At 41.2% G+C, this 25,144-nt stretch overlaps 1 protein-coding gene across 3 annotated transcripts in view; it reads right to left on the bottom strand.

The window, feature by feature from the left end:
- The window catches only part of plxnb2b (plexin b2b), a 253,747-nt gene that overhangs the window by 144,126 nt on the left and 84,477 nt on the right, over positions 1–25,144 (bottom strand). For 2 of the 3 annotated variants that reach the window (XM_054775448.1, XM_054775449.1), the window contains exon 3: positions 17,108–17,238. The exons of the other annotated variant lie outside the window; for it this stretch is intronic. The gene's annotated coding sequence lies outside the window, so the exon portion shown is untranslated. The remainder of the gene's footprint in view (positions 1–17,107; positions 17,239–25,144) is intronic. 3 annotated transcript variants of the gene reach the window in all.

Here is a 25,144-nt window from a genome sequence, read left to right as displayed (position 1 = left end):
GGTAACAGTCTAACTACGGAAATGCTAAGCAGTTTTATGTTTCTCATTTCGTTCCCTTTCTGTACCCAAAACGAACCCAAATGTAACCTTAAAACCGAGGCACGTACCGAACTGCGATTACGGCGTACCGTTGCTGTTAAAAAAAAAGTGGAGATGTTTTTGACCTAAGCCTTCCTTAATGAGAGTCAACATGTCGGGCTTGCAGGAGGTGACGTGTTTCATCAGAAGACATTTTCTTATATTCATGAGCACGCTTCCTCTGACAGTGTCACCAGGAAGGGGGCGGGGGGAGCAGATGACAGTCCTTAACGTCTCTTTCCATCTTGAGAAATGTCATGCAAATAGATGACGAACAATCCCACTCAAACGCTGCCCCGCAAATCACTTAATGCGGCGAGGAAATGGCCGTTTCTGTCTCCCGATGGCCAGATTGTGACTGTGTAATTGCACGCTTCTTGCTCTTTGCCAGCGACGGCAACCTTAGACGCTTTCTAAGCGATGACTTCAGAGTCGGGTAAAAACCCTTGCGGCTTTTCAACCGTTTGTGGTGATATTATTTTTAGCTGTGGAAATCCATGCAAAAGAAGCAGGGCGAAACAGACACATGGTCCTTGAAGAGCTGCCGGATTATTGGCAGCTTGTAGAATCCCATCAGAAAGGATGGGGACCAATCAGAGCACCAGCGTTGTTGCACGGAGGAACAAGAACAGCACTCAAGATGATGAAGATAATGCGCTACTCGTGGAGAAACGTCTGTGAACATGATCACATGATCAACAGTCAAATGGATTTTCCTTGAACACTCTTGATCACGAGCAACCAAACAGGTACAAGAGCTCCTCGTCTTTCCAGAAGAAACTGTTTCCCGTCAAGTACGACAGAAAAGACAACTCAAACAACCGTTTTTGGACAATGTTGGCACTAGGAAATCTAAGAGGGAATGTCCAAGTACATGTCCATGTTTCTGCAGCTCCCCTATTGACAGCAGCACTCGTGCTGCCCCCAGGCTTTGTTTGACTGTAGGCAAGACTCACTAACCTTGCTACTCAGACAATACTGTGTTGTTGATCGTACAATTATAAGTATATCCTTTCAGTAGTATTCTCTGGAGCACATATACTGTCATAAAAATGGTTTTCAGTGTAAGGGGTGTACTTTAGGAACCATTTTTATGACTGTACACCTTCTCAAGGACTATGTAACTTGGGTATGCTTCAGAGTAGTCCGTGTACAGCTTGTACAGCGGTATAAATTTACTATTCACTGAAAATGACTCAACAGACAGCCTGTATAAACTGGTAACACAGGCCCAGTGGAGATGTTTTGTTAATGTATGCCTTCCTTAATAATATAAAATTTGACAGTGACAGGTTGAAAAAACTCAATCTAAGGCCAATGGGTGTTTTTTTGTTGGCCCCGTGGCACATTGTAAAAATATTACTTCACAAAAAAAGTAACAAAAAGAATAAAAGTAGCAAAAATTGAAAAAGCAGCAGTTATTTTTCAAGAATGAAGTAAAATATGATGAGAAAAAAGTTATCTAACAAGAAAAAGTCATCATTTTACAAGAATGACGTTATTATATTACAAAGAAAAATAATGTCATTTTAGTAGCATTGAGTTGAAAAATGAAAGAAAACCCAGCAGAAAAAAACAGCTGTAATTTTACCAGAACAAAGCCAAAATAATAAGAGAAAAAAGTTGCAATTTTGCAAGAATAAACTTGTAATATTATGTGGCATCATGATAGCATTTTAGTAACATTAAATTGAAATATTAAAAAAGGTCATTTTTAACATCATAATATGATAAAAAAAACAATGGAAATGAGGTTGTCATGAGCAGGGGAAACAATTCTTCGCAACAAGGGAGGAGAAATACGATCTAAGGGAAAAATTTAACGTAAAACACTTGTAAGCACGGACAACACTAAAAACCTTCAGCGTTTCTGGAAGTGGAATCAAGTTGTGGAACGGATTGAGTAAAGATCTCAAACAATGCACTGAAATGAGTGATTTCAAGAAAAAGTACAAGCAGTTGATGTTCACAAAATACAAAGACCTGAAGAGACCTGAACCACAGTGTACATGCAGTACAGTACTATAGAGTATATAACCACTACTACACTGACTACTAACTCTTCATTCTGGTGAGTGCACGGTCTGTACTCACTCTTTATGAAGTTATGATGCTCTCAACCATTTTATCAGTTATCAATGATTATCATCAAGTCCGTAGTTTCCTCACAGTAAGTATAAACCTTGACTATCATTGCACTATGTTGTTATACCGCCTTAACACTTTAAGGTATTTGCAAAAGACACAAAGTACATTTGGGAAACAAGAGGTGAATGAAAGTATTGCAGCTGATGTGAAACTGATCAGGGGTAGGATTAAATAAGCATTGCTTCTTCCTACTCCTTTTTGGGCATGCAAAACTGTGATTTGTGTTATGTGATGTGCTCCAGTGTAACTCGTATGCATGTTCAGATTGAATTAAACCATTACCATTACCAATAAAAACGATACAATAACATTGTAGTAGCATAGAGGTGAACTATTAAAGAAAAAAAGACTTTTCATAATATTATGACAAACAAAAAATAAAGTTGTGCATTTTTGGAAAATTTGGTTGAGGAAAAATGTTAAAGTTTTATGGGAATAAAGTCATAATATCTTGAAAAGAAAATATACAAAGACTATTTAAGAAGAGTTCAAACATTTGTTTGAATATATTTCATTTAAATATTTGAAATCTGAAAAAAAACTAGAGAAAAAAGGCCAAAGCTCATAGTACAAAAAAAATATAAACGCAACACTTTTATTTTTGCTGTCATTTTTCATGAGCTGAACTCAGAGACCTAAAACTTTTTCTATGTACACAAAAGGCCTGCCTATCTCAAATATTGTACACAAATCTGTTAGTAAGTGTCATAGGTGTGGCATATCAAGACGCTGATGAGACAGCATTATCATTGTACAAGTCTGCCTTCCATTGGCCACAATAAAAGGCCACTCCAAAATGGGTGACATGTCGGCTGAGTATGATGGTCATGCAAGCAATGGGATGTTTTCAGTTTCCAGGAGTTGTGTACAGATCCTTGCAACATGGGGCCGTGCATTATCATGCTGCAACATGAGGCGGTGCTTGTGGATGAATGACACAACAATAGGCCTCAGGCTTTCGTCACAGTATCTCTGTGCATTCAAAATGCTGTCACTACAGTAAAATGTATTGTGGATGGAGTGGCCCGTGGTGGCAGTGGGGTCATGGCATGGGCAGGTGCGTATGTTATGGACAACACACACAGGTGTGTTCTGTTGATGGCATTTTGAAGATAACGAGCATGTGTGGGATGCTCTGGATCGGTGTATACATTACGGTATTTGAGGCAAGTGGTGGTCACACCAGACAGTACTGACTGGTTTTCGGACCCCTCCGGACCACCCCCCAATACAGTTAAACTTCACATTTTGGAGTGGCCTTTTATTGTGGCCAACCTAAGGCACAGCTGTGAAATAATCATGCTGCGTCATCAGCATCTTGATATGCCACACCTGCGATGTGGACAGATTATGAATCATGAATGATGAATGGCCACTAACACACATTTAGACTTGTTTAGATTTGTGAACAATATTTGAGAGCGCTAGGCCTTTTGTGTTCATAGAAAAAGTTTTACATCTTTGAGTTCAGCTCGTAAAAAATGGGAGCAAAAACCAAAGTGTTGCATTTCTATTTTTGTTGAGTGTAATAATGCACCTACGTATATGACAAAGCTGAGATGCAGTGTTTTCTTGAAATATATATAACTTCCTAGCAAATCTTTGACAAAATATCAAAGTGGCAAAGTTGCACCCTTTCATTTTTCACTATGTGGCCCTCGCTGGAAAAAGTTTGGACACCCCTGATCAAGGGCTTGCAAGGGATCACATGTTGTTTATGTAAACAGTCCGAGCCGTTGTGCAATGAATTGTTCATTCTAAAAGTGTAACAAAAAAAGAAGTGTTTTTTCCATCAGACAGCTACGTCATCCTTCCCCTTCCATTATTTTTCTCATCTATTCCCAGCGAGGACCACACCATTCCTGGGGAATTAACCTCAAAGTCATTACGCCGGTGAGGGTCACTAAATGTGAGGCATTCGTAAAAAAACACCAGCAGTGTCCTGGCTCCAGCGCTCGGCCTCAGGCGTCCACACACACACACACACACACACACACACACACACACACACACACAGTGAGAATAGCCACACAGCCATCCAGGCGTGCTGCCCAGCCACCAGTCAGCCTGCTTAATAGGGATGGCAAATAGTCCCTGCAGCCCTAAAGACACAATAACACAACACATAATATTCTCTGTGTCGCTGCTTTAACAGTCTATGAGTCCGAGCAAACGAGGCTGGGGGTTCGCAGGGCTAAACACACACGCTCCATTTCAATTAACGGCATGTTGGCTCGGGGGGAGATGACCGATTCCACAGACTCGTAACCCTTGGGAACCAAACCTGCGCATTCGGCTCACTTGATTGTTTTGATTCTCATTATATTGGTCCGTTGGAAGGCTAATTGTGTGAAACTTGGCCAGGATTTTTTTGGATTATTATTATTTTTAAAAGGGCATGAAGGTGCATAGAATAGGATAGGGTGTAACTTTTTTTTTTCATTCATTCATTCATTTTCTATACCGCTTGTCCGCACTAGGGTCACGGGGATATGCTGCTGACGACTTTCAAGCAGCTCAATTTTACACCAGCTTGCGGGGTAGCAGATGGTAGCGGCTGATAACGTAGCCGCAGGTGGAGCCGTAGCATGGAGAGGATGCAGGGGATGCAAAGTTTATGTTTAGGGCTGCCAAAAATAGCGCATTAACGGCAGTAAATAATTTATTTAATTCATTACGTTACATTTTTTTACGTAATCAATGCATACACATCATGGCAAGCCACGCCTCTCTGTTATGACAACAGACGGCGGCACAGTGTAGTTCCCCAGAGAGTCTGACGCTCTTTCATTACTTCATTCTGACCTGAACACATCAACAGCAGTGCAATTCCAACACCATAGATGTATCTTCAACTCCAAACAAACATGTCTCTAGTCCGTTCAGCTTCGGAATGGGACTTCCTCATTGTCGAGATGCATTAAGGGACACTACAAAAATCACAACAGCATCTTTATTATGTGTGTACAGTATGTGTGGTCCAAATAAACAGAAAGAAAATGAAACGAAATAAGTGGATGTTCTCATCACTCAACTCTGAATGCGGAAGTACAATTTGCTGCATTTAAGTATGCTCGGAAATTCCACAAAATAAACTCAAAACATGGAAATTCAACTTAAGTTATATGGTGTCTTTGAATGCAATCCCTCATTGCTCATAATAACACGGTTAAAGTCTGACTGCTACTATTAAAGAAACTAATGCGAGGTCAATAGATTTTCAGTTGTGTGTGCTATCTTTTAGCTTGACTTAGTTTTCAGTTCATTTGGAGCTGTTAATACATATAAATATATAAATATGAATAAAATACAGTAAAAATGGGCATATTTCAGAGATAGTTGCAAATGGTGATTAATCCTTATTAATTTGAAAACTGTGATTAATCTGATTAATATGTTTAATCATTTGACAGCCCTAATTATATTATATAAAAAAAAATTGTATTATATTTTACTACAATTTTATGAGACATAAGGGGCAAAAGTGCATCTTTTTTTTTCCATAAACTCAAATTAGCTCCAAAATGTATGTTGTTATCCCACTCAATCCAAATACTATATTTTGCACCAAATTTTTGGAAAATATTGCATACTTTGTCAGGGTTTTATATTGCATAAACTGCATAAAGTTGAAGTTAGAATATTCTGAAAAGTATTTCTATATTTATTGAAAAAAATTATACAACATATTTGTACATTTGAAAAAATGTTAACATTTTTCTATATACACTCAAAGAGGCTCCAAAATGCATGCTCATTCCAAATATTACATTTTTGGCTTAATTTTTGGAACATATTACATTTTTTGTCAGGTGTTCTTATAAAAAAGGGGATAAAGAATATTAAATGAAGCTGAAGTTGTTGAAAAAATTTTGAAAATATTGATACATTTTTATAAACTTATACACCATTTTTATACCGTTTTATTACACTTTTATGAGAGGGACTGAACATTTTTCCTTTTGAACTCAGGCTCCAAAGTGCATGTTGTTAAGTGTTGCAATCCTCCTCCTTCCAATTTTTCTTCCCCATTTTGCCAGGGTTTCTTGTGACAAAGTGGATACAAACGAAACAAAAAGAAATGAAGTTGAAGTTGATAAGATTTTTTTTTTTTTTAAACTGATGTGTTGATATTTTTATACTGTTTTATTACACTTTTATCAGAGGGACTGTTGGACCTAAGGGGAAAAATGTGAACTTTTTTTCTTTATAATGCTCATTCCAAATATTCAATTCAATTCAATATGGAAAATCTTGCCTGAAAAAGTGCATTAAAAATTATATACAGTATATATGCAAAATGAAGTTGAAGAAAATATTTGGAAGAATATTGACCGTAAATTGTGGTGTATAAGCCGTACCCACAAAATTTAGAGGAAAAAAACAGATTGATTCATATATAAGCCGCCCCGGTGTATAAGTGGCACGCGTCCACATCATAAAATGGCATATTGTGGCACGCACGATTCCGTGAGGACCAGGCAGCTAGAGCCAATCATGAGCTATGAAAAAACTCACAATGATCTTATCAATCCAGTGGAAATCTGGCTCATTACTCAATATAACAGTCTGAATCACGGTGTCATCTTACAAAGAACACTAAACTCATCACACAGCAACTTGACACTCAAATGCTACCTAGGAAATACAGAATACAAGGACCAATCCAAGTTTTAAAAAATATCTAAATATATATTTAAACGTTTTCCCATAATGCATTTTTTTGTCGAAGCATTATAGAAAATGGTGGATTGTGCTGCAATGCTGCCCTTGTCCACCAGAGGGAGCCAGAGGACCCAGAGCCAGGCTGACGTCATTGCAACGCCGCAATGAATGCACTGCTCAGACGCAATGCTTTATGAGAAAACTTTAAGAGAGTACTTTTTTTTTCTATTGGTACATATTTGTATATTTTTGAGGTATACCTTTTGAGTGTTAAGTTGCTGTGCGATGAGTTTCGTGTTAAAAGTGCTCTTAGTAAGATGACACCGTGAGTCAGACTGTTATGTTGTTATACTGATATATATGATGACCTCCTGCGTTTTTAAATGGGTTGACAAGCTTGTTGTGAGTGCGCTGATAGCTCGTGAAAGAGAAAGAGCAACCGTTTCCTCATTGACTCCCGTGTGGCACAGTATTTAAACAATTAGTAGCAGATGTAGATGTCACAGGATTAAAATTTAGCCATCAAATAGCTGCTCGGCTGTATAAGCCGCAGGGTTGAAAGTTTGAGAAAAAAGTAGCGGCTTATACACCGGAATTTACGGTACACATTTTTATTACACTTTTATGAGAGGAGGCTAAAAAGTGGAACTTTTTTTTGAAGGTGCCTGAAGGGTTAAAGCAGCACCACAGCAAAGAAACGCCCATCCACCAATCACATGATGAACAAGGCAAAGGCAGGCCAAACTTTTTTTTTTTTTTTTTTTTTAATTGCCACCATTCCCGGTCACGCTTGGTCGTCTCTGTCACAGCGGATCAGCGGACCGCCACCTCCGGTCCGAGAGCTCGCCGGGCTTAAACTTCATCAAGCATGTGCAGGAATAACCAATTTTAGCAGCAGCTGTGAAATGCCTTTCAATATACTGCTCGCCCGGAGCAATTTTCCCCTCTCACTTGGGCAAAGGTGGCAATATGAGCAAGCAAGATACTCACCCCCAGGGGCGTCATTATCCCAGACACAGGAAGTTGCAGCACTTGTAATGGAGCTCTGGGTCTACCTGGCAGCTTTCTTATATTGAAATGGAAGCAAAGGCAGCGCTGTTAATAAAAAAAAAACTAGAGAAAATAGAATGCCAAGGGGGCTTTGCCGTGGGATTATGAGAACTGGCCAGGAAAAGGCGGGAAGGGTTGTGGTTGTTTCTTCCCAGTTCTCCAGTCACTTTTTGCTGCCAGTTCCCAGAGCACAAGGACCCTTTTTTCTCCTGCCAATCACAACCAGATGTGCCCAGACTTGTTCTAAGAACTCAAATCCCATCACTAGGTCTGGATTTTAGTCACACACACACGAGTCGACGCAGGAACAGAAAAAGTGACCAAAATACACACACACACACACACACACACACACACACACACACACACACACAATCTTAGGCATTGGCCACAAGCTGAGACCATGTAATCACAGGGCTCCCGAAAAAGGAATCGTGGAGCAAAAAAAGGCTCCAATAACAACGGACCGTTTGTCTGATCGGTCCGTTCCCTCAGGACCCAGAGGACGCTGCTTTCGCATAAACTAACGTGAAGTCCTATCTATGCAAAAGGCGAGGCAGGACAATTACGCAGCCGACAGGTTGGTGCAGGTGTTGGTGTTTTCAAGCGCTAGAAAAGATAAATGCACTCTCAGGCGGCGGTCAGCTCGTGGGTTTTATTTTTGTTATATTTTTAACATGAAGTTCAGGGGGAAACTACAATTAAAACATGTGTACCACACAAAAAATATGTTAGCATGTCAACATGCCGAGTAAAATTATAGAACAGCTTGAGTAAAGAACTCAATGCACTAGTATGAGTAGTATGAGCCAGTTGAAGAAAGAGTATATAGTTTTTACAAAGTACATGGAGGAAGGAGAAGGCTGACATGAATCATTATTTAATAAGTTGAAGTCTCTAGCCTGCATTTATTTATATCTTAGATCATTTTTGGTCTTTTCGTCTTGTACTCCTGTATTTATTTATCTTGAGCACCACTGTACAAAAGCTGCTATGTTTTTATTACTATTATTATGCCGGCACTTTCCTCACATTTTTGAGGGCCTGAAGAGTCATGAAAACGCACCAAAATTTTGCAAGCGCATCAGGTCCGGCGAAAAATTTGATATTTCAATGATCCCAAACACCAACAACCGAAACTCAGTCAGTATCGCCCCCTTTAATGTTAGCCCAAGCCACCGGTTCAACAGAACCCATGTTGTAAAACAAACAGGAAGTTGGCCATTTGGGTTTCTAGCTGCAATGTTGGGTGAAAACCAGGGATTGTATTTCAACAAACTAGTTAGGCACTTTGACCAAATAAGCCCAAATGAAAATCACAGACACTGGACAGACGGGCCATGTTATATTGCAATGAATGTTAGGCTGCTCCATGGCAACAAACTTTGATGATCAATCAGACAATTTGCCACTAAACCGTAATCGTTAATAACTCAGTTCCACAAGGTCAGATCTTCATCATAATTGGCACATACTTTATGATGAAGCTATACAGAAGTCACTTCCTGATTTTGTCTCGGCGCCACCCAGTGGCAACAGGAAATGGAAAGCGCATGCCCTCCGACGTTCAAATTAACTGAACAAATAAATCAAGCTCAAATGTAGTTCCCTAACACTAGTTTCTTTAACGGTAGCAGAACATTGGAATCACAATTTAACCGTGTTATTATGCGTAGTGAAGGGTTGTGTTCAAAGACACAAGTTGAATTTGCGTGTTTTGAGTGTATTTTCCGGGATTTCCATGCATACATGAATGCAGCATATTGTACTTTTTTGCATGAATAGTTATAAAGTGAATGGTAAGAATGTCCACTTATTGTTTTTCCTGTATTTTTCTTTATTTAGACCACACATACATGAATAATAAAGATATTGTCATGATGTTCTGATGTGACGTCCGTGAATGCATCTTCATCATTGTCTAGTGACAATGACGAAGGGACAAAAGACGCATTTTGGAGTTGGACATACTGTACATATATGGAGTTGGAATTGCACTGCTGCTGATGTGTTCAGGTCAGAATAAAGTTCTAAAAGAGCGTCAGACTCTGTGACTCTGTGACCTTGCCATGATGAGTATGCGTTGAAAAAATTGTGAAAAAATGTAACGTAATTAATGAAATAAATTGTGGAAATTCACTGAAGTGGCACATTTTTCAAATATGGTGAAAATAAATTTTAAAATGAAATACGACAAGAGGGAAAATAATTGTAATTTGAATCCTCTGTACGCAAGCAAAACACACACACACACACAAAAAAAAGCATATTAATATGCGGAGCAAAATTATGGTATGGACTGAGTACCGACCTCAAAACAATGTACTAATAAGAGTCCGTTTAAGAAACAGCACAATCGTGTGGTGTGTTCAAGGTGCATGGAAGAAGAAGAATGCTGAGACGCATTCAAAGATGTTGCGATGATATTTAGTATTCTACACTCGTCACTTTGTGTCAGTAATGTTACACTAATGAGACAATTGCCACTGCAGGAAATACCGAACAGAAAAAGGAAGTTTAAAAAAGAGCAACAAAAAACCCTCCCAATGCTAACCAGTGTGAGTCCACATTATTGTACGTCTTATTTATGTCTTATATGGCCAATTTTCTTTTATTATGTCTACCGTATTTGGGTAATAGACGTGTAAAAGTGACTAAAGAGGTGTCATTTCATGTCTAGAGAGCTCTAATAATGTTAAAAAAACATATTTTGAATGTGGTAAACAGGTTTTCTACACTCCAACTAAAACAATATTCCATTTATGTAGAAGGAATCCAACCGATTAACCGCAATAAACGAGGGACTGCATCAGTAACTGCTCACGGAGACACAGAGACAGGGTAGGAATAAATCAGCTGTACTTCTTCCTTCTGCTTGTCAGACATGTTGAATTGTGCAAATGTGAACACGCAATGTTAGAAACATTACCGATGTATGCGCTCTGGCTACAAAATTCTGATGATAGCTTGCTATAACATTGTTTTGACAGTGAAAAGTAAAAAAAAAAGATAATTTATGAGGGCTTGCTTGGAGAGGGGGGCGGGGGGTCATGTGTTGTGTAAGCAAACACTATTCATCATCTCAATCTGATTAGAGAATTAACAGTGCAAGTTTTGTGTGTGCCGCACAGCTCCCTAACCTCTTTCCCCTCCTCTCTTTCTCTCTCTCTGGAGTATCCGGCCTCCCCCCTGCATCCTCTCCCTACTACGGATCCACCTGCGGCTACGCTATCAGCCGCTACCATCTGTTACCCCGCAAGCCGGTGTAAAATCGAGCCGCTTGAAAGTCGGCAGCTATCGATTGTGGACACATTATTTTTTGCCAGGTCGACATGTCTCAATTTGAAATCACACCGTGGAATCTGTGTGACCGGTCATGCGCCGACAACGCCGCTCGCGACCTGCATCGACTTATAACGTCTACCGACAAGTGATGGTGCAGGTGTTCTTATTATGGCCGTCGCCGGTTAACCCAAAGTCCACGTTAATACGGTTCTTCGTGTTTACCCGCATGTAATCTTAATTCATTTAACTGTAGAGTCTCCTGTAGACGGCAGGTGCGTGGTCTACAAGCGAAAATACCCACCGGAGTCTCTAATACGTGTGTCACAAAATCTGAAAACACGACAAGATTTATCGTAAGTCTTCTTAAAGGAGAAAAAAAATCTGAACCTACATGGTCCTGTGTGATAAAGTCATTACCCCCACCCCCACCCCGACCCCACCCGTTAAAAAACAACTTAACTGAGATTAATTGAGGTCTATCAGGTTATAAAGGTTATAAAGTCATTTCTAAAGCTTTGGGACTCCAGCGAACCACAGTGAGAGCCATTATCCACAAATGGCCAAAACATGGAACAGTGGTGAACCTTCCCAGGAGTGGCCGACCAACCAAAATGACCCGAGAGCGCAGCGACGACTCATCCAAGAGGTCACAAAAGACCCCACAACAACATCCAAAGAACTGCAGGCCTCACTTGCCTCAGTTAAGGTCAGTGTTCATGACTCCACCATAATGGAGACACTGGGGAAAAAACAGCCTGCTTCCAAGACCAAAACCGCTGCTGAACAAAAAGAACATTAAGGTTCATCTCAATTTTGCCAGAAAACATCTTCATGATCCCCAAGACCTTTGGGAAAATACTCTGTGGTCTGACGAGACAAAAGCTGAACTTTTTGGAAGGTGTGTGTCCCATTACATCTGCCGTAAAAGTAATGTTGCATTTCAGAAAAAGAACATCACACCAACATTAAAATAGGGTGGTGGTAGTGTGATGGTCTGAAGCTGTTTTGCAGCATCAGGACCTGGAAGACTTGCTGTGATAAATGGAACCATGAATTCTGCTGTCTACCAAAAAACCCTGAAGGAGAATGTCCGGCCATCTGTTGGTGACCTCAAGCTGAAAGCAACTTGGGTTCTGCAGCAGGACAATGATCCAAAACACACCAGCAAGTCCACCTCTGAATGGCTGAAGAAAAACAAAATGAAGACTTTGGAGTGTCCTAGTCCAAGTCCTGACCTGAATCCTATTGAGATGCTGTGGCATGACCTTTAAAAGGCGCTTCATGCTGGAAAAGCCTCCAATGTGGCTGAATGACAACAATTCTGCAAAGATGAGTGGGCCAAAATTCCTCCACAGCGTGTAAGAGACTCATTGCAAGTTATCACAAACGCTTGATTGCAGTTGTTGCTGCTAGAGGCCCTGTCACACCTTGACGATTTAGCCAGCTTACGCCAACGTATGAAAAATACGTCCAAAACTTTGGTTCATGCACCAAATTTTCGGACGACTTGGACGTACGACGACGTATGCCGGCGTGCTTCAGCGTGCTCTTAACTTATACAAAACTTTCCCATAACTTATTGGACGTACGCCAGCGTATTGGCCAAATTTTTCATACGTTGGCGTACGCTGGCTAAATCGTCAAGGTGTGACAGGCGTTGGGCGTTGGGCATAAGTTGTGAACGCCGGCAACACGCTACGCATTTGTTGATATAAGTTGTCTATAAGTTATAGAAACATTCTATATAAGTTACTAATATGTCATGTTTACGTCGAACTCGTTATGTATACGCTATGTACAGTATACGCCCAAAATTGAAAAAAAAAAACGTCGGCAGTTCAACGTATGCCATCAAAATGATGACGTCAGGCATTCGCTGGCTAAATCGTCAAGGTGTGACAGGGCCCTAAGGGGGGCCCAACCAGTTATTAGGTTTAGGGGGCAATCACTTTTCCACACAGGACCATGTAGCTTTGGATTTTTTCTCCCTTAATAATTCCTAAAAAAGTTTCATTTAAAAACTGCATAGTTGTGTTGTCATTGACTAATATTTAAATTTGTTTGTTGATCTGAAACATTTAAGTGTGACAAAAAAGACATCAAGAAGGGGGCAAACACTTAGACTCCACTGTAAATTCTCTACTTTTATTATTTTTATATTTTATATATTATTTCTTATTCAATATACAATAATTCATGATATTGTTCATTCATTATTTTGGTTGTGAAATGTAATCTTAAACAATCACATTCAAGCTATTTATTAATTACATGAGCTCTGCGCTCATCGAGGTTGTTACCATCCAAGATCAACAGTGAGTGGCAAAAGAAAACAAATAATTGAGATGCTCGTGCAAATGTTTATTTTTGACACTCTCAGGGTTGCCTGGGTTATGCTGCTGCGTTGAGGCGCCACCGAACGCATCACGGGCTCGCTCCTCCCCCTCCGAATGCTTTGTTTGAGTTGATCACACCGCGAGTGAGATAGTGGTTGGAGCGGATGACCCGTGCTGTGTGAGCGAGGTTTTGTTGAAGTTAGCCTCCAAGCCTTTCCTGTGCAGCTGAAGCTCGCCACACAATTTTATAGTACAATGCGGTTATTTATTTGTACTATAAGACTTTTCTTGACTCCCTTGACATCGTGAACCGGCTCCCCCCTTTGTCATTGTGGGCAGCACAACGAGGGCATTTGGCTGGCATCTTGTGTTTCTTCCATTGTGTTGTCTTTCAAACCACGCTTCTTGCTGATGGTCTCGTCATCCATTCCAGTCTTGTGCGGGTCTACAAGGTCTACCGACTACCATTGACAGCTGTTTGGTCTTTCCCATGCGACACCAGCACATTCTTGATGGTGAGTAGGGGATCAAATAGTTATTTTCCCCCAACTCTATATGAACGTTCCTAGTGAGAATCCATGCAAAAGGCATTCACATCAGTCGACCCTAATTGGGTCCATCCCGCGTCCACCTCTCATCCATCCAAATCATTGATCAGGGCTTTTATCTCCACTCTGATCCCTGCGTTATTTCAGGCACACAGGGATTGCTTAATGATCTATGGACCTCATCTATTGATCCGTACAGTACAGTACCACATCGGAGAGGGGCGGCGTTGGCTGGCTTCACTCGCCTCCTGTAACTCCAATGGTTGCTCTTTAGCTGGCTGTGTTGCAGCACACTGATGACTCTTAATGTGCTGCAAAGCATCTGGCTGCTAAGTGCTCAGTGTGTTTGTGCTGTCTAACATCGCACTGCAACCTAATATGCTGCTAATACACATTCATATGAAATAATAATCACATGTTTGGAATCATGAGGTCGATGCGTGGAAGTGCAAGCCCTTCAAAACAGATGGAGTCTTCTGCTCTAGGCACAGGACGCCCACAGAGTGCAGGATGGGGGCTCTATGTGTATCTCCCGCCCCCCCACCCCCCGTATGGCGGGGTGTATGGCGAATACACGTTTGTGCTCTTCAGCGGCCAAAAGACACTTTAAAAAAGGCTTCTTGTGGAAGAAAATGGCCAATAAGCCGACCATCTGAGGGCTGCTTTGTTTTCTTGAGTCAGGATCTATTTTTTTAATCAACGTTTTCTGTTCAAACGCGGACATGTGGTTTCCCCCATAGGACAAACATAGTGCCATAGTGTGGAGAAGCAGGATAACACAAAAAAAGAAGAATTTCATCAACTATGGGTAAAATTAACAATTAATGAATTAATTAACTGCTGTTTTTTTAAAACATGTTATTCTGAATGGGACAGAAATGGGACGGGAGAATCTCTCCCTCTGAATGTCCTGAACGAGGCAGTACACCAACCCCCATTACAAAATGACTGTTTCACCAAAAAACACATTGGGCAGCTGTGGTCGGCACATCTGTAGGACCCAAGTGACCCATTAAAGCTATCCTTATGCTATTTGACTACACGCTAAAAATACACAGGAAACAAATTGCTCACTACATTATTTTTTGTGCAAAATAACAAATTAACAAGAAAAATAATATTTGGTGCTGGAATCCAACCTGCCGCAAAATGCAGCAGCTGTACCATTACACTACTAGGGACTGACAGGGGAGTCAGGTGAGCTTTTCTCTCTTGCCACGGTGTGACTCAGCAGCGGTGAACATCCTTTGCTTACTGACGAGAATGTGCCCCCTTGCGCAAAATCTTGTGTAAAGTCTCGACTTTACTTCCTTGTTAGCTTCTTATCTATCTAGCAAAAATGTAATAGCTTCATGATAAAGCATGCTCAAAAACATCAACTATTAATAGACTGTGTGTGTGTGTGTGTGTGTGTGTGTGTGTGTGTGTGTGTGTGTGTGCAACAGCTGCCGTTGTTGCGACATGCGCCCTTCAAGGGTGAGACATGAGTGAGTGTGTTTAATTAACTAAGCCAAGGAGGTTTCGCTATTGCTGGTGTCGCTTGGCCAATCCGATATAAAGTGTTTCAAAGGCAACACACAACCTAGAAAGGTTAGGAGGATTCATGTTTAAAGTTTTATGTGTATTTTACCGGTACAGTTGTCCCATCGCTATATCACGGTTTAAATTCAATTTCTTTAATTATTAGTCAAAACATATTCAAATACAACTGATATGTAGTATTCTGATCACGAGGCAGCAGTAATGACACAACACATTGAGACATTGCCTTGCATTACATGACCTTAACACCGCATGAAGTCTGCCAGGGCATGTCCGACATGATAGAGTGAAAAAAGTTCTCTGCCGACCCCGGGTGGAAGTGGCTTCTTAAGTTTAGAAGAAATGAGTTCGAGGCTTTTGCTCGAGCAGTGTCACAGTAAATGTGTTCCCTGGGAACCTTAGTGACGAGTTTCGTGCCTGTCTCACCAAACACCGACACCTAGTGGCCAATGTAGAATACAGTACGAGATTCACAATTACAATACTTCTTATGCCTTGTATTTTAGTTGATTTAGCCATTTTTATGCTCAATGCTTAATTTAGGCCAAGAATAAGTGAAATGTGCTGAAATACGCTTTTCACAAAAATAAAAAATAGGCTGTATTGAGGGCCGCACGGTGGTCTAGTGGTTAGCACGTTGGGCACACAGTCACAGTCTGGAGATCGGGAAGACCTGGGTTCGAGTCTCGAGTCTCCCTTGGGCATTTCTGTGTGGAGTTTGCATGTTCTCCCCGTGCGTGTGTGGGTTTTCACCTACATTCCAAAAACAGGAATCGGCGACTCTAAATGTTCCATAGGTACGAATGTGAGTGTGAATGGTTGTTTGTCTATATGTGCCCTGCCATTGGCTGGCGACCGTCCAGGGTGTACCCCGCCTCTCGCCCTAAGCCAGCTGGGATAGGCTCCAGCATGCCCCCGCGACCCTAATGAGGAGAAGCGGTATAGAAAATGGATGGATGGAGGCCGTATTGAACTAGAAAACTGGAGGAATAATAATAATAATCAATAAGAGCCATAATCAAACCGTGATATTGCGAGAGATGATGATATAGATTTTGTCTTAAGAACCCCTATTTTTTTCCAGTGGGGAAAACGAAATAACAAAAAAACATGTGGTTATAACGGGAGTCAACGGGACCAACTCGGTGCCGAGGGTACAGAGCGGAGGCATCTCTAAACATCGAAAGAGAGGGCGTCATAGACTTCTCAAAACAACAATAAAAAAAAAAAAACATGTTTCATAGAATTGGCCTTTAAACTCACCAATATGTTGAGAATTACAAGAATCAAATAAGAAGAATGTACAGGTTTGATTTGATTCTGGAATAGATTATTTTTATTATTTCCTGCGGGGAAAGGTGTATAATAGAACTGTGTTACTGTGTTTGTGTGGCGTCTACATGGTTGTACAACAAGGAAAACTGCTTATTTATTTAGTAATTTGTGTGCACTGACCATTCAAAGCCTTCTCTCTAGCAGGACGGAGGTGTATGTGTGTGGGGGGGGGGGGAGGGGTCAAGGTCCAGCAGGTTGTGTCTCGTCGGGGAGGTGGGCGGAGCACTCAGGAGCGAGGCGTCTTTATAAAACTGTCAGGGAGAGACGGAAGAGGGTGTTAGAGCGGCAAATGGGGAAGCACAGCTGGATGTAAATCACATGATCCTTCTCTGGTGCCAGGGGGGGTCGGGGGCCACCGTGCATTGATTGGCTTCTTTAAATCCACTAATACAGATCATTCTGTCTGGTTAACTCATTAGCATGTGCAGCTGCCTGGCACGTGCACTGTCTCGCTGCTTAAAAGACAAAATGTGCTTTATAAAATCGCATAAGGTTATAATTATACAAAACACAACATTGTATCAAGCCATAAAGCTCTTTAGTGGGGAAAAAACATCCCCGCTAATGTTTGCCGGTATTTCAAATATCACAGAGATCTGCGTGTGATCTGATAGGCTGCTTTTAAAGGTCAGTGTTTCCCAAGTGCCCTCATAAAAAATGACAGAAACATTGATTTACAAGCAGGCATCACATTCCTTTTCAATTGATTTTGGCGGCTCATAATAAACATATCAGAAAAATGCTGTGGGGGCGCCTTGGAGGGCTCAGCATCTTCTGACCAGGTAATATTAAAATACAGCAGAAGCGCCACAGTTAAAAACAGCATCTGTCATTTTTGACGCACTAATAAAACTCAAATAAAGCAAAAGTACTCAGTCAATACTGTCACCTGGTGGCCTATTGAAGGTACCGCTGGGATTAATTAAGTGGTGTTGAGTGTTGGAAGTGTACAAAAACACGGTTCTCCTTAGTTTGTTCCAAAAACTTTGCCCAAAAGTGACAGGTCCAGAAATATGATATAATACTTTATTGCAATAAGTTAAAATGGATGGCATATATCATTCACCAAAGAAAATACATACATCAAATTCAAAATAAATCAGACAGCAGCATGACAGTATAATAACAGCAGCACCATAAAATTAAAGACTAATATAATATAAAATAAGTAAATCAAAATATATATTTTAAAACACCCACACTTACGATGTTGACCTATATTTAATTTGTAATTTCATCTTCATTTTTTATGTAATTATTACCTTTTTTTCTACAAAATATAAATTTTGAAGAGAATAATAATTGTTTTACATGCAGAAAACAATGTGAAATGATCATAAATGACAAACGGATGGACTGTATTGTTGATTCTCAACCCCACAGTTGTTGGTTCAATCCTCAGTCCCGCTGCAATCATTCCATTTTATTTATACATTTCAACATTTGGTCTTTCCAACATTACAAATCCCACCGTTTATAGTCAGCTCATTCAGGACAGGTAGGCTGTCTAGCAGGAGTGTTCTAACAATTCCCAAATTTTACAAAATTCTAGATTTTCTGTGACATTTTTCCCACTGAAAATGATGGCCAATTTCAATGCCGCCCCCTACTGGTGGAAATTCATTTTACATGTAACATTACATGTAGCATTTTGCCGATTCGGTGCACGGTGGCATGGCTCAGGTCATAGAGTGGTCGTCTCCAAACCTGATGGTTGCTGGTTCGATCCTCAATTGGTGAACACATTTCTAAGCTATTTCAACATGTCTTCTTCATTTCAGCTTCAGCATTTCCACATCCACAGGTAATTTCTATTGATATCGCCTCATCTAGTTGATACTGAATTCCAGGTTTTATGGCAACTATCACAATTTTCCTCTTTGATATCACAAGGTGCACAAGGACCATTTTTGTGGGGAGATCACCCAAAAAGCCAAACAAAAAGCTAGATATAGAAACATGTAGAAATGTGGGGGGTCACTTTGATTTTATTTTGGGGTGGGGGTTATGAAACATACTAAAGCAGTTAAATATATTTAAATAAGTGACATAGCCAACTGTTATTAGTATAATGTGATATTTTGTATGCTTGTAAAATAAGCTAAGTAAAACGCAAAACAGAAAAGTAAACTACAAGTGCTGGCAGCAAATAGCCCCCAAGCCGGACTTTGGACACCTTTGCATGCTGGTTGAACTCCAAATGTTACGACTTTGATCCCACTTTGGAGATTGTACTCTAAACAAAAGAAAGTGGAGGTGGGTTTTGAATCCCGAGAACCGGGGTTGCCTTCCCCCCCGCCTCATTCCTGCGGCCCCTTCCTGTTTGGGAGTCAGGGCCAGAGTTCTATCCATTGGGGACCGGAGAAAGCGCGAGCAGGAGAGGAGGTGGGAGCGGGGACCAGCGATGGGAAGCCATACGCCGACACTCCACCCTAAAGAGGAACAGCATGCCAGCCCCGGCGGACATCTGTTTGCACAGGTGTGCTTACCCGATGTGATTAAGATTGGCGCCACACACATTTCCCCAGCGACGGCGCACTCTCGCTGTGGGTGCTGGTGCACACTCGGGGGTGGGGGGCGGGGGGTGGACATGAGGGGAGCAATTTGGGCACAGATGGAACTGATGGGAGTTTGAGTGGAGGAGGACGGAGCAAGTGGAGGGGAAAATGAAGGGATGGAGAAGGAAAAAGTTTGGATGGTAAACCGCGGCACTTTTTGAGGCGCATGCGGACGATGCCTCCGCTCTTTGATCGTCATGAAAAGGACGGCGGGAGGAGAAAGCCACAAATACGCCTCAGATGCCATGAAGAAGGCAGGCCTTGAACTGCTCATTTGAAGCAACTGGTACTCCAAGATCAAATAAAACTAACATGAAGCAAAACTACTCACTCTTTGACAAAGGCTAAAAAGAAGTGTGTGTAGTGTCTTATAGCATTTAAAGCATCTAAAAATCTATTATTGTCACTCCTTATCAATTGTTGGCATATTCTACAATTAAAATTCACCCCGGCCTGCCAAATGGCCTAAACACCCCAAAAATGTAACGGGCAAACCAAAATGGACGACTACCTATGCGTCTTATAGTCTAGGCTCTTTGATCATTTTCATGCATCCTGTCATGGTTACAAACAAATTTCCTGTCAGCGGGATAGTGGTAGGATAACTGGCAAGGTGGCGCAATTGAGCAGGTTTTTTTTTTTTTGATATTTCATTTTAAAGATGAAATATCAGCTCATATTGGTATCATTTTTTTTGCTGACCTTAACATGGGCGTGCAAGTGAGACCTCATGAAACTGCACATGCTCCACACTGCAACAAGCTTGCCACAGACACACACCCATCAATTTTTCTACATGTGACAGTCAGTGGAAAAAGTTTGGACCTCGCTGGTCTGTTTCCAACTCTCTGGTTATCATCACATTTTTTTCTCTTGGGTGCATGCAGACGATACCTCCGCTCTTTGATCGTCATGAAAGGACGGCGGGAGGAGAAAGTCACAAATAGATGCCATAAAGAAGGAAGGCCTTGAACCACTCATCTGTGGAAACTCTAACGGATAGATTGGAGCAGCTGGCACTACAAGCTCCAATAAAACTAAAATGAACTACTCACTCTTTGACAACAGCTAGTAAGCAGTGTGTGTAGTGTATAAAAAGCATTTACATTGGCATCTGAAAATCAATGTGTGTATATCAGGGTTATCCAAAGTACACCCACAACTCATTTTTAGTGGAATATTGTACAGATAAAATTCATCCCAGTCTGCCAAATGGCACAAATATCTAAAAAAAAAAAAATGCACCTGCAAATCAAACACCCTTAGGCTCTCTGATGATTTTCATGCATCCTGTTATGATGAACAACATATTTCTTGTCAGTTGGACACTGGTGGTGGGTATTTCTCGCTCTCTGGTGAGGTGGTGCAATTGATCAGGTTTTTGGGGGTTAAGGGACCCCTGAAATACTGTATGTACATTTTGTTCGCAAGCTCTGGTACATTTCTGATTATGTTCAAGCACTCAAAAAGGCAATGCAGATGGCAAAATAATTATGGGTGTCCAAAATTGGCATAAAAATGAAATATCGGATCATATCATATTTTTTTTCTGCTGATACTGACATCAGGATGCGAGTGAGACCTCATCAAACTTCACCGTGCCCCGCACAGCAACAAGCTTGCCACATGCACACCCTTCAGTTTTTGCATATGTGGCACGTCGCTGGTCTGTTTCCGACTCTGTGGTTATCATCACATTTTTTGTCTTGGGTGCATGCAGACGTTACCACCACGCTTTGATCGTCATGAAAGGATGGCGGGAGGAAAAAGTCAGAAATACTCTTCAGATTGCATGTAGAAAATGACAGCACGGTCCAAGAGAGGAAATGTGGCCTTGAACCGTTCATCCTTGGAAAATCCTACGAGATATATTGGAGGTGGGCAGCGGCTTTGACAGTACCAACACCGGCTGGTATTCCAAGCGACAACACACCTGTTTCCACGGCAACCACATTGATCTCTCCTTACAGGACATTTCATGCTTTAATGTAAAGCGACAACTCGCGGGAATTAATTTGTGTTGTCGAAAAAAAATCCCCTCCAAACATTTAATTCTTAAAAAAAAAAAAAAAAGCAATTTTCTTTATTTATGTTGGCTACCCCTCATCCACCCGATTTGCTAGCAACCTTTAGTTCGACTGCGGTTTCTCATAACTTTTGAAATGACCTCACTCCTGCAGCGGTGCGAAGCAGCGGCAGGAAAATCTTTAACAAACGAGAAAAGAAAATCCCATTTCACAGCAGCCAGGAAGCGAGGAGGAGGGGAAGAGTCTTCCAAAAGAGAAATGGAAGCTTGGAATAAAAGCTGCTCACACCAACATAGCTTTCCTTTAAAAAAAAAAAAAAAAAAAAAAAGAGTAGCAGACAGGTTTAATGCTAAATCATCCCACTGTACAACTCAAAAGCTTACCTTGCGCTGACAACCTGACGGGAGGATGCGATGCTCTTTGCGGCTTATTAGCAATGATAAATATCACTTTGCTGGCGTCTTTGAAACTTCTGCTACAGCATCGTTTGCGGCACATACGATAAACAAACTACATGTTTATGTTTTTTGCTGGGTGAAAGGATTTTGTTTCCAAAAACGCTCATAAATGAACCTGGTGACAAAATATGTCCGCTTCCCCAAAACTACTGTAAAAATATATTCACATTTTTTTCCATTTCAAGTGAGTACATTTTTCAAAATCTAATTTAGCATTAAGTATTTTCCAGTGTTTCCTGTGTCATTTTGCAGAGAGCGCCTAACTCATCACACAGCAACTTAACACTCAGGTAGCTAGGAAACCTATAGAAGTTAAAAAATTTTAAAAACAATTATTTTAGCGTTTTACCATAGTGCATTGCGTCGAAGCAAAGCATTCATTGGTGCCAGCAGGGGCACTGCAATGATGTCAGCCTCCCTCTGGTCTCTGGGCTCTTCTGACTCCCTCTGGTAGACAGAGGCAGCATTGCCATTTTATGACGTGGACATGTGAGGCTTATATAGGTTTAAATCTGTTTTTTCATCTAAATTTCGTTGGTGTGACTTACACATGTGGATTTATGGTACATTTTTTAAGAAGTGCCACTGTTTGAACACTTTTCAAACAAAACCACAAATAGAGACACACCTATCATTTCAGCAGCATGGCACAAAACAGTAAAAGTTGTGAATTTCTGCTGCATGCTTGAAATGTGAAAAAGTGGCGGCATCTGGTGGACAAATATAAAAATAAAAAAATGAAAGAAGCGTATTGCAAATTGAAATATTAACAGTACAGGCCGTTCCGACGGTTCATGGTCATGTACGCACTCACATCGATTTTTACGACTGTACATACAGACAGCGAAAACTAGTTATGTAATACATAGGCGGAAAAGTATGTAGTCACATGTTTCTTCAATGAGTAAACACGTTGCTTTCGGGGGGGTTTAATGAAATGTACCCCCTTCATTAGGTCTCCCGAGAGTGAGGCAGACTCTTCTGATGGTCATGCGTCAAAGAAAAGTGAAAGTGACAAGTGAAGTGAAATTCGTAAAATGCTCAGAAAGTGGAGAAATCAACATCGGATGCATGGTCGATCCAAGCCGCTCAAACGCCGCTACCATTGTGAAGGATAAAGACTGTGAATTTGAACATGTAAAATGGACAGTGATAACTAGTCTCCTTATTAAGGCTTACTCCATCCAATGCTTTGCAACACCCTTCCAGTGTGCAAGACAATCACAGGGATAAAAGTAAGAAGTTGGATCTTTTTTTTTTTTTTAAATCACTACTTTATTTCTTTCTTGTTTGTGAGCATGTAAAAATAAATACGCTCTGGCAAATTTCACTTATAATCGTTCAACAGCCAAAATGAAAATGAAAATCCACAACTGAATGGCACAAAACATCCCGAGGATCTCTTTAGCGCCTTTGAGAAGGGTTGGTGTAGATGCTCACTGAGCTGAAGTGTCACAAGCCCGCAGTGCTCGCAGCCATGATCGATGTGCGTCAATTGCAGCGTCAGTATAAGGAGGTACCGATGCCCCCCGTGACACCAAGCAGCAGGAAGCAAGCACATGTTATTGCCAATCTCTATTTGTAATTCCATCGCCCATGGAGCACCACGGAAAACCATAACGGCATCCAATCTGCTCTCGCTTCCCATCTCCCTGACTCCATTCCACTTCACTCAAATGTGAGATATGTATATATTTGCAAGCGCTAATGTTAGGCCTGCGCAGACTGTTGGGCCAGCACCAGACAGATGGTTCCGCGAGAGGCAGAAGATCAGAGGAGGAAAAACGCTCCCCACCCGACCTCACCCAGACCCCGTTAGGTCTTATTTCACAGAGAAGGCAACCATCAGAGCTGAGTGTGGCACTGAGGAGCTTCAGAGTACAAAAAGAGCCAAGATTTCCTCCAATATCAGACCAGCGTATCAAAGCAGAGCATCAATAAGGGGTTATGCAAAAGCCTACATACTCTAGTACTCGCTGGAAGACAGGAACTCATCAGGGGGACTACAAAGCTGTGCAGAAATTCCCTTGTCCATCTTGTAGCAAGTGAAACTACATCCTTAAGAGGCTGAAAATAACTCCTTGGATCAGGGAATTGTGCAAAATTGGCCAAAATTTGTCAATTCTGCAAACCTCAACAGATTTTCCCTTGGCAGATACTCCAGCCCTTTCAAAACGTTACAAATATCGGTGAGCGCTTTTTTTGTGTAATCCTACTAACGAACCACATGGTACCTCATTCAAAATAGATAAAAGACTAGCCAAGTTCTTTGAGAAAAATGAAAAGCACAATTTAATAAAACTTGCATGCAAGGACACTGATCAATATAACCTGAAAAGACGGCTTCTTTTGAAAATGTTTGACTATTCATGCTAAAGATACAAGGGGAGGGGGGATTTCCTGTGAGGAACAGAGACAGTGAAGGGCTGACTCTCGTGTCGAGACGCCAAAGGCTACCAGGTACGAGCGCGTGGAGGACTTGTTTTGGAGATGAGGCCTCTAGACTCGAGCAGACCATCACAGCAAGCCAGTGTGGCATTAATGAGTATGGTATCAGGAATACACATGTATCTCAGTGCATCGTAATATCAGTACATTCATATAGAATAATACAGTAGACACAAAAACATTTTTAAGTCCATTAACAAGCCATATTTTCTTACTCGTTATTCGTGCTTTTTTATTGGCAAAAGAAGGTACTACGAGGTACTGTTCTAGTTGATGCAACAGGGGCACAGGTAACAACACTGGTGGATACTACTGGTCCAGTTGATTAGTTGCTACCTTGCCCCGCTGCAGCAGTACTATACTCCACAGTCTCAGTCTCCTCTTGGATAGCACGAGTCTCCTTATCGAGACATACTGCTGGGGCAAGTAGAGCTGAAGAGTTGGTACTGTGTGATGGGAACCCAAAAGTCCAGATGTGTTGATATCATCAAAGGCTGCAGGTGCTCAAAAGTCACATTTCTGAGAGTGAGGCTAAACAAAAGGACCGACTGTACATGGTCTTTGTTTTATTTACCCACCGGAAGGGATCGCTCGTCTTTATGTGGCCTCCATCTGCTTTGCTGTTTCACACCCGGCTTGTTGTGACAACTCAAAGGAGGACCGGGT

This window comes from Dunckerocampus dactyliophorus, chromosome 5 (genome assembly GCF_027744805.1).
Source record: "Dunckerocampus dactyliophorus isolate RoL2022-P2 chromosome 5, RoL_Ddac_1.1, whole genome shotgun sequence".
NCBI classification, from domain to species: domain Eukaryota; kingdom Metazoa; phylum Chordata; class Actinopteri; order Syngnathiformes; family Syngnathidae; genus Dunckerocampus; species Dunckerocampus dactyliophorus.
The sequence above is the reverse complement of the archived record's forward strand: the minus strand, read 5'-3'. Positions and strand labels throughout refer to the sequence as shown.